This window comes from Mesoplodon mirus, assembly GCF_964341445.2.
Source record: "Mesoplodon mirus genome assembly, chromosome: 6".
In the NCBI taxonomy this organism is placed as follows: domain Eukaryota; kingdom Metazoa; phylum Chordata; class Mammalia; order Artiodactyla; family Ziphiidae; genus Mesoplodon; species Mesoplodon mirus.
Window position 1 is genome coordinate 87,851,129 of NC_138982.1, and position 11,293 is coordinate 87,862,421.

The following is an 11,293-nucleotide window of genomic DNA, read 5'->3' on the forward strand; positions in this document are numbered from 1 at the left end:
AAACACACCTCAACAAATATAATATAATAGAAATCATATAATGTCTGCTCTCAGACCACAATAGAATTAAACTAGAAATCAATAACAGAGAGATATCTGGAACATCCCAAGATCCTTGGAGATTAGACAAAATACTCCTAAACAATGCATGGGTCAAAGAAGAAATCTCAAGATAAGTTTAAAAAATATTTTGAACTAAAAGAAAATGAAAACACTCTTAAAATTTGTGAGATGTGTAAAGTAGTGCTTAGAGGAAAATTTATAACATTGAATGCATATATTAGAAAAGAAAAAAGTCAATAATATGAGCTTCCACATAGGAAACCAGAGAAAAATAAGAGCAAATTGAATCCAAAGCAAGCAGAAGAAATAATAATAATAATCAGAGCAGAAATCGATGAAATTGAAAACAGGATATCAATAGAGAAAATCAACAAAACATAAATCTAGTTCTTTGAAAAGATCAATAAAATCATTAAGCCTCAAGCCAGGTTAACTAAGAAAAAAGAGAGAACAATTACTAATATCAGAACTGAAAGAGGGGTTTCCCTGGTGGCACAGTGGTTGAGAGTCCGCCTGTCGATGCAGGGGACATGGGTTCATGCACCGGTCCGGGAAGATCCCACATGCCGTGGAGCGGCTAGGCCCATGAGCCATGGCTGCTGAGCCTGCGCATCCAGAGCCTGTGCTCCGCAACGGGAGAGGCCACAACAGTGAGAGGCCTGCGTACGGCAAAAAAAACCCAAAACAAACAAAAAACTGAAAGAGGAAACATCACCACATGGACATTAAAATGATAATAAAGGAATGCTATAAACAGCTCTATGCTTACAAGTTTGATAATCTAGATGAAATGTAGATTCTTTGAAAGACACACTCTGCCAAAACTCACATAAGAAGAAATAGACAGTCTGAATAGACCTATATCTATGAAAGAGATTAAATAAATACCTTTCCAAAACAGAAAGTATAAGGTCCAGATGGGTTCACTGGTGAATTCTCCCAAACATTTAAGGAAGAAATTTTACCAATTCTTTACAATCTCTTTCAGAAGATAAAAGCAAAAGAAATATTTTCTAACTCATTCTATGGGACCAGCATTACCTTAACAGCAAAACTAGAAAAAGACATTACAAGAAAGCAGAACGACATCAATATCTCTCATGAACATAGATGCAAAAATCTTCAACAATATATTAGCAAACTAAATCCAACAATGTATAAAAAGAATTATACACCATGACAAAGGGAGATTTATCCTAGGTATGCAAGGCTGGTTCAACATTCAAAAATCAATTAATGTAATCCATCACATCAACAGACTAGAGGAGAAAAATCACATGGTCATACCAATAAATGCAAAAAAGATTTGACAAAATCCAACACTCATTCATGATAAAAACTCTGAACAAATTAGGTATAGAGGGGAACTTTCTCTACTTAATAATGAACATCTACAAAAACTCTATAGCTAACATCATACTTATGGTGAGAAACTCAAAGCTTTCCTACTAAGATCAAGAACAAGGCAAAGGATGTCCCTTCTCACCACTGCTTTTTTACATCACAGTGGAAGTTCTAGCTAATGTAATAAGACAAGAAAAGGAAATAAAAGAGAGGTATACAGATTGGGAAGGCAGACATAAAACTGTCTTTGTTCACAGATGACATGATCATCTATGTAGAAAATCCAAAAGAATCAACCAAAAAAAAAAAAACCACTCACCAAACCTTCATGAACTAACAAGTGATTATAGCAAGGTTGCAGGATACAAGGTTAATATGCAAAAGCCAACTGCTTTCCTACATACCATCAATGAACAAGTAGAATTTGAAGTTAAAAATACATTACCCTTTATATTAGCACCTCCCAAAATAAAATGCTTAGGTATATACCTAACAAAATATGTATAAGATCTATATTAGGAAAACTACAAAACTCTGATGAAAGATATCAAAAAATTAAATAAATGGAAAGATATTACATATTCATGGGTAGGAAAATTCAATATTATCAAGATGTCAGTTCTTCCCAATTGGTCTATAGATTCAATGCAATCTCAGTCACAATCCCAGCAAGTTATTTTATGGATATTGACAAACTGATTCTAAAGTTTATATGGAGAGGCAAAAGACCCAGAATAGTCAACACAATATTAAAGGAGAAGAACAAATTTGAAGGACTAACACTAACCAACTTGAAGACTTACTATATAGAATTAATCAAGACAGTGTGGTATTGGGGAAAGAAGAGGCAAACAGATCAATGAAACAGAATAGAGAGTCTAGAAATAGATCCCTAGAAATATAGCCAACTAATCTTTGACAAGGGAGCAAAGGAAATATAATGGAGCAAAGATAGTCTTTTCAACAAATGGTACTGGAACAACTGGACATCTATATGCAAAAAAATGAATTTAGACACAGACCTTCCACAAATATTAACTCAAAATGGATTACAGACTTAAATGTTAAATGCAAAACTATCAAACTCCTGGAAGATAATATGGGAGAAAACCTAGATGACCTTTGGTATGGTGATACCTTTTTATATCCAAGACCAAAGACATATCCATGAAAGAAATAACTGATAAGCCAAACTTCATTAAAATTAAAAATTTCTGCTCTGAAAAAGACCATGTAAAGAGAATGTGAAGACAAGGCATAGACTGGGAGAAAATATTTGGAGGACAACTGAAAAAGGACTGAAATCCAAAATATACACAGAACTCTTAACACTCAACAATAAGAAAACAAACAACCCCATTGAAAAATGGACCGAAGACCTCAAAGACACCTCACTAAAGAAGATATACAGATGGCAAATAAGCATATGAACAGATGCTCCACATATGTCCTCAGGGAATTGCAAATTAAAATAACAGTGAGATACCACTGTACACCTATTAGAACGGCCAAAATCTGGAACACTGACAACATCAAATGCTGGCAAGGACATGGAGCAACAGAAGCTCTCATACATTGCTGGTGGGAATGCAAAATGACACAGCTCTTTTAGAAGACCATTTGGCTGTTTCTTACAAAACTAAACATACTCTTACCATAGCATCCAGCAATTGTTCTCCTTAGTATTTACACAAAGGAGTTGAAAACTTATGTCCACACAAAACCTGCACACAGATGTTTACAGCAGCTCTATTAATAATTATCAAAACTTGGAAACAACCAAGATATTCTTCATTAGGTGAATGGATAAGTAAACTGTGGTAACCTAGATAAAGGAATATTATTCAGCACTAAAAAGAAATGAGCTGTCATGCCATGTAAAGATATGGAGGAAACTTAAATGAATATTTCTAAGTGAAAGAAACAATTTAAAGAAGGCTATACACTGTGTGACTCCAATTACATGACATTTTGGAAAAGGTAAAATTATGGAGACAGTAAAAAGTTAAGTGGTTGCCAGGGGTTAGGGGAAGAAAGGGATGAGTAGGCAAACCTAAAGAATTTTTAGGGCAGAAACTATTTTGTATACTACACTTGTCAAAGAATGGACAACATCAAGAATGGACTATAATGTTAACTACGTACTTTAGGTGATGATGTGTCAGTGTGGGTTCATCACTGGGGTGCAGGATGTCAATATTGGGGAAGACTGTACATGTGTGAGGAAAGGGGGCATATAGGAACTCCCTGTCCTTGCCACTCAATTTTGTTGTGAACCTAAAATTGCTCTAATAAAAAATAAAGCTTATTTTAAAAATATTGACATAAGTGCTTATATAGCATCAAGTAAAAAAATTTTTTTTGCTTATTTTTCCTTTGAGCTATATTTTATTCTTTCCAGTGGTAAAGTTTATAACCAGCATGCAATGTTTTTGTTTTCCCCTTTGGAAGGCATATTTAGGTAAGATGTGAGCTACATATGTTCACATAGAGGAATTCTGATCTCCAGTTCGCTCATTACCTCTCTTTCAACAGAGGTCATTCCTGCCAGAGTTTAGGAACTACCCAAATTCCTGATACTAAGTATGGACTAGATGTCCATATTTTTGTCTTGAAAGTATTGCCACTGTTCATATTCCTCAACTTATATATCTGGTATTCTTCTCCATGGCAATTGGGCTTGGGTGGGAAGAAGTGGAAGCATGAAGGGAAGGGATGAAGGAAGGAAAGGATATATAAGGCCACTTTGGATCCTTGTGTGGTCTCTCAGAGGCCCTTATCCAGGGAAACTCTGGGGTGTAGCACCAAGTCATCCTTAACTACACAGCCCACCCAGTCTGCTGCATCTGTCCTCTAGCTCTGCTTAATAAATTGCAGTAAATATTGGTAATCAAAGTTTAAAGAAAAAGCAAACCTGTTGGTTGACAGTAAGAGCATGGACAGTTAAATTACAAATTAATGCTCGAGATGAGAACAATCTAGATCTTATCTCAATTAGGGTCCTTAGGTGCCCTCATTTTCTTCATAGCCTTTTATAGTTAGGCAAGAGAGTTACCCTTACTGGAGGAAATAGAAGTTGCTTCATTTTTACAAATGGCCAGGCAAGTCCCAGTATCTCTGGGTCAGGTAACAGGAAGTCTAGGTTTACTTTTCTTTTGCTGGAGAGACTCTTATTGGTTTCAATTCTTTGATTCACATTAAATCTCACAATCCTGAATAGAAAAGGAGGTGTTGGGCTTCCCTGGTGGCGCAGTGGTTGAGAATCTGCCTGCTAATGCAGGGGACATGGGTTCGAGCCCTGGTCTGGGAGGATCCCACATGCCGCAGAGCAGCTAGGCCCGTGAGCCACAACTACTGAGCCTGCGCGTCTGGAGCCTGCTCCGCAACAAGAGAGGCCGCGATAATGAGAGGCCCATGCACCGCGATGAAGAGTGGCCCCCGCTTGCCACAACTAGAGAAAACCCTCGCACAGAAACGAAGACCCAACACAGCAAAAATAAATACATAAATTACTAAACTCCTACCCCCTACATCAAAAAAAAAAAAAAAAAAAAAAAAAAGAAAAGGAGGTGTTATGCTCAGCTGGCTGGCTTTTAGCTAGCTTACTTGAGATTCTTGGAGGATGCCAGTGTTAGAACAGGTATAAGCTACTCTGGTTTTTCTTAGGGTTGTAGAGATTTAGAACATTTTAGGGGGTCACCTATAGATCCTGTTAACACTTACAATATCTGGTCCTCAGCAATTTGCCAAGAATTTTTACTTATGAAGGCATAAGAAAGAGTTTTTAAATTGATATAAAATTCTAATAATGAGAATCAACTTATATTTACAAGGAAGTTGTATTAATTTGCCAAGGCTGCTGTAACAAAGTACCATAAACTGAGTGGCTCAATCAACAGAAATTTATTGTCTTATAATTATGGAGGCTAGAAGTCTGAGATAAGTGTTAGTAGGCCCATGCTCCCTCTGAAGGCTCTAGAGAAGGATCTATTCCAGGTCTTCCTCCTAGTTTTTGGTAGTTCCTTGGTTTGTGGCAACATAACTCCAGTCTTCACATGGCATTATCCCTATGTATCTGTGTTCACATTTTCCCCTGTCATAAGGACACCAGTCATGTTGGATTAGGGGCTCACCTTCCAGTATGATCTCATCTTAACTAATTACATATTTATTTATTTATTTATTTTTGGCTGCATTGGGCCTTCATTGCTGTGTGTGGGCTTTCTCTAGTTGTGGAGAGCGGGGACTGCTCTTTGTTGTGGTGCGCAGGGTTCTCACTGCAGTGGCTTCTCTTGTTGCAGAGCATGGGCTCTAGGTGCACAGGCTTCAATAGTAGTGGCTCATGAGCTCTAGAGCGCAGGCTCAGTAGTTGTGGAGCACAGACTTAGCTGCTCCGCGGCATGTGGGATCTTCCCAGACCAGGGCTTGAAACCGTGTCTCCTGCATTGGCAGGCGGATTCTTAACCACTGTGCCACTGGGGAAGTCCCACTAATTACATTTTCAATTACCTGGTTGCCAAATAAGATCACATTCTGAGGTACTGGGGGTTAGGACCTCAACATACACATTTTGGGCAACATAATTCAACACATAACAGAAGTCAAAGATGAGGAAAAGACTTTTAAACTGGATTACAAAGCAAAATTCAACTATAGGCTATATAGAGACCTACCTAAAATGAAGGAATCAGAACAGCTGAGAATAAAAGGGTGGGCAGAGTAATACTGGTAAATGCAATGGGCCATAACCTTAGTATTAAAAAAAAGGAAAGCTTAAGGAAGTCAAGGAATGGTACTTTATAATGTTTTAACAGTATGATTTACAAAAAGTTAGAACACCAACTAGCAGAGAACCAACAATCCTGAAGCAAAAAAAAAAAACATGTAAGATATGGTGAAAAATAAATACTTCAGTAACAGGAAGTTTTAATTCTGCTCCCATGACAGATTAAGTGGAAACAAAAAAAGTATGATATAGAAGATCTAAATAACATAAGTAGTGAGGTAGATCTGACTGATATGTATCAAAACCTATAGTAGACATAAACAGTATGCTGTTTCTACATGAGTTGTGTGGCATTCACAATTGACCATATTTTAAGTCAAAGAAAAAATCAATAAATTCCACAATGTAAAAATAGTGCAGAAAACATTCTCTGCTCATGATTCTATAAAACTAGAATCTTAAAAAATTGAGATAGCAAAACAAACAAAATACCCTAAGACCTGAAAAATAAAGAGAAAACAAAACTCTTTTTAAACAACTCTTGGGTCAAAGAGGAAATTAATATCAAAATGATGGAATATTTAGAAAATAATGAAAAAATTTTAAATCTACAATAAATATATTTTAAGAATATATATGGGAATAGATAGATATCATAAAACTATACAAAAAGAAAAGCAAGGGAATGAAAAACAAAGAATTGAAATGATGCTTATCACTGATTGAGCTGGGGGAGGAGGAGGCAGTGAAAGGGGATGGGAAGGACCATGTAGGTAGATATCGGCTATTGTCAAGACCATGTTGGATGGTGGGTCCATAATTATAAAAATTATAACTTTAAAAAAGGTAACAGAATAAACACATAAGTAAATAAAAGACTGTTCATTGACCAATGGTGAGAGTGTGCCATGAATCAAGACAATGATTAACTCACTTCTGTGTCAAAAACAAATTTAGAAATAATTACACACCAGAAATTATAGTGTGCAATTAAAGCACTGCTCAGAGAAAAATTCATAGCCTTACATAGGTAGAATGATAAACAAAAAAAGGCTAAAAATGAAAAAAGTAACATCCAACTCAAGGAGTTAATAAAAAGAACTGAATGATAATAGGGATAATAATAAGCCTAAAGAAAGTGGAAAGTAGAAATTAATCAAAATAAAAGCAGAAATTTCTTAACCAAAAACAAACAAAAAAAGAGCAGAGTATATTACATCTAAGAGCTAGTCCCTTGAAGGAAGAAATAATGTACTTAAGGGAAAACACAAATATATAAAATAAGAAAATAGGGGCTTCCCTGGTGGCGCAGTGGTTGAGAGTCCACCTGCCGATGCAGGGGACACGGGTTCGTGCCCCAGTCCGGGAGGATCCCACATGCTGTGGAGCGGCTGGGCCCGTGGGCCATGGCCACTGAGCCTGCGCGTCCGGAGCCTGTGCTCCGCAACAGGAGAGTCCACAACAGTGAGAGGCCCGCGTACTGCAAAAAAAAAAAAAAAAAAAAAAAAAAAAAAAAAAAAAAGAAAAGAAAGAAACGAAAAAATTATAAAGGGGGACAATAACTGCAAACACAAGGGAAGTTAAAAGAAACATAGAGATTACCTTTCTCAAAAGTATGCAAATAAATTTGAAATCCTAGTAAATATATAATTTTCTAAAAATAAAAGTTACTTAAAATGTCTCTAGAAGACAACAAAATATCTACACAAACAAATTGTCATTTTAAAAAATAGTAAAGTTTTTAAAGAAGTAACATCCTCCAAACAACCAGAGAGCAAGAAAGCACCAGAACCAGATGAATTCACAGGTAATCCTACTACATCAGTGAGGAACGGATTATTCCAATGCTCTTAAATTTTTTTCTGGGAGATAGAAAAAGAAGAAAATCTCTAAGATAACATCGATACCTGTAAGAAAATGAATAAACAGAAACCTCAATTAAATAGAGTTGGGAGACCAGAAGGGGAAGCTCTCATGCCCTGTGACTACAGCAGAGTCCAACAGGAAGAAGAAAAACTCCTTTTCTTTCCTGGCAAGGTCTCAGCCAATGAAAAGCCAAGCACTCTTAATTTACTACAGCCCTCCCAGCTTCTTTTTCCTTTGTATTCGAGCGCTCTCCTTCCTTTGCTGTGTGGGGACTGGCACATAGCTCACCATGGTTGTAGACTCGAAGTTGCAATTCTTTGCTGACCCTGAATAAACCCATTTTTTTGCTGGAGAAATAACTGGCAGTCTATTTGTCTTTGGTAACATTTTGGTGGCCTGTACAGGGACCAGAGTAGACCCCTGACAGCTTGGGAGCTGGTGAGTGAGCAGGTATGGTACCCACAATTGAGCTTACTGGGTTCACTGCTTTTCTCACTGACCCTGGAATTTAAAGGTATGTCTTTCTTCTGGATCCAGGCTTATGCCCCTCTTTGCTTTTGAAGCTCTCCAGGCTTTGTTCAGGATCTATTTTCAGGTTTTGTCCTTTCTTATTAAGGCCTTGTCTGTATGCAAGTACTCGTTTGGCACTTGGTCTGATTTTGAGATCAGACTCTTTCAACTGAAACTAGCTGAGAAGCCTGTGGCCCATTCCTTTGGAAAAAGCAGCTATTCTGTGGGAACTGGCTAAGAAGTCTTCAGCCTGGTCCCTCCAGGACCAAGCTGTTCCCTTAGAACTGGCTGGTATTAGGCCTGCAGGCTGTTTGAGTTGCAAGTTGTTTGAATTGAGCTGTTTGAGCTGTAGGCTGTTTAAGCTGTTTGAAAATTGTTCTTTTACTCTAGAGAAAAACCTCTGAGAAATGGGGTCTCAGTTACCTAAATATTTTGAGGGTGTTCCCTCCAACCCAGGGATTCCAGCTGATTTTATATTTAAAAACTGTGGTCTTCCTCATGCACTTTTCTAACTAAATGGATCAACCAAACTGAAGGCAGTTTAGAATATCAATAGCCATTATAGGGAACTTTTGAAATTCCCAAACTTAATTTTCTTGAAACCGAATTGGACCACTATAGCTCTAAAATTTCCAGAACTGAATGAAATGCCTATTTTGATTGATATTTTGAAGCTACCAAATATTATCAGGAACCTAAAATTGCTTCTCTACAAATTAAGACTTTAACTGAGTCAAATTAAAGAAAGATAAAATGGCTTCTAAGGCCTCCTTGTCCTCTTCCTTGGTTTACTTTTCTCAGGATCTGCCTCTGGCACCATCTTCTTCCTTTCTTTCTATGCTGCCTATGCCTCCTCTGTACTCTCAGATTCCCTATACTAATTCTCTCACCAAACTTCCCTTTTCCTCTGAAACTCTCCACACTCCCTTTTCCTCTGAACTTACAGAGCCTGTCCCTTTAAAATTAAGCCTTCTGAGGATCTAGAGGCTAAACTCTTACTTTCTTATATTCTCTGGACTAAAGCTGAACTGCGAGCCATAGTCCAAGATTTTCCCAAAATAACTTAAGATCCTTACAGATTTGTTGAGCTATTTAAATATGGTGATTCAAACTTATCAACCTGGTTTCTCCTATTTACATCAGCTAGTTCATATGATTGTCGGTGAAGGCCAGGCCCAGCATTCGATGAAAACCGCTAATTGGGAAAATCCTGAAAGGTCTCTAGAAATTATAACCAGGAGACCAACCCACTACTTATTATATATCAGGTTTGGGCAATTGCTTGGTGACTTCATCAAGCAATTCCTAGGGCTTTTCCAAAGCTTGTTGATTGGAACAAAATTCAGGATTGCACACAATCTGAACCTGTTCATGACTATTACTATTGACTTCAGATTCTGGTCTTCCTTCAAATGTTGATTCTATCCAGGTAGCTTTTAACTTTATGTTTATTACTGGGCTGAACTGAGACCTTTCCTTTCTAGTAAAAAGGACCAGGATGGAATGGGAAACTATAGCTACTCCAGATTTAGTTAATCTGGCAAATAGCTTTCTCACACTCTAGATGAGCCACCTAAAAGGAAGACCACAAAAATTATTAATCTTCAACTCTAGCAAATGAAGACTCTTAAATGAAACCAAAAGCCTTATATTTTCTGCTATTATTGTAAAGAGCATGGACATTGTAGAGGAGATTGTTACAAATGTTAAGTGCTTCAGGCACCTTCAGGCTTCTAATCAGCCTCTCCAATGTCCTTCCAATTATCAATGACAGGGCTCGAAGGAACTACAGGGGCTCTTTCTAATCCTCCCTCTTCATTGGCTTAAAGAAACATATCTCCATATTGGGGATGAATCTCTTCCAGTCCTGACTGACACCGGAACCACACTCTTGGTACTCAACACCACTACTATAAAGCAGCCCCTGCCTCAAAGTACTAAAACAGTTTAAATCATGGGGATCTCTAATGAACCTCAAGAGGTTCCTGTTTCTGAACCTATTCCCTTTTGCTTAGGCCCTTGGAGAGCTGCATACCCTTTTCTCCTTCGTTCCTCTGTTCCTAACTGTTTATTAGGCTGAGACTTCTTAGGGAAGTGTCACACTGGAATTTCTTTCTCCCCAAAGGGGGAAGTAATTCTAGAATTAGACAGTAGTCATCAAAGTAACCAAACAGGTGAATTATATGACTCTTTGACATCTTTTATTTGTTTTGTCTCTTAGTACTAAAGCTGAGTCTAGAACACAGATCATTTGTTCCTTTTGAATCAGCTATCACCAACTGATATGGGCAAAATCTCCAACTGATACTGGCAAAATTTATAGTGCACCCTCCATCATGATTCAAACAGATTCCTCAAACCCTCTTCCTAGAATTAATCAATATCTTATAAGTAAAAAAGCACTTCAAGGCATAAAGCCTATAACAGAGGATTACAAAGCTCAAGGCCTCATTATCCCTTGTACTAGTCCCTGTAATACTATTATTATTTTACCAGTGAGAAAACCTAAGGGCTGAGGGTTTAGATTGTCCAGGCCCTCTAGGCAATAAACAACATTGTTATCCCTCAACACCACGTTTTTTTGTGTGTTTTTTGGGGTTTTTTGCCCACACTGTGCAGTGTGCAGAACTTCCCTAACCAGGGATTGAACCTGTGCCGCCTGCATTGGAAGTGCAGAGTCTTAACCACTGGATCACTAGGGAAGTCCGACACCCTGTTGTTTTAAACCCTCATACTCTACTAACATCCATTCCCACAGAAAGTAAATTCTTTACTGTAACTGAT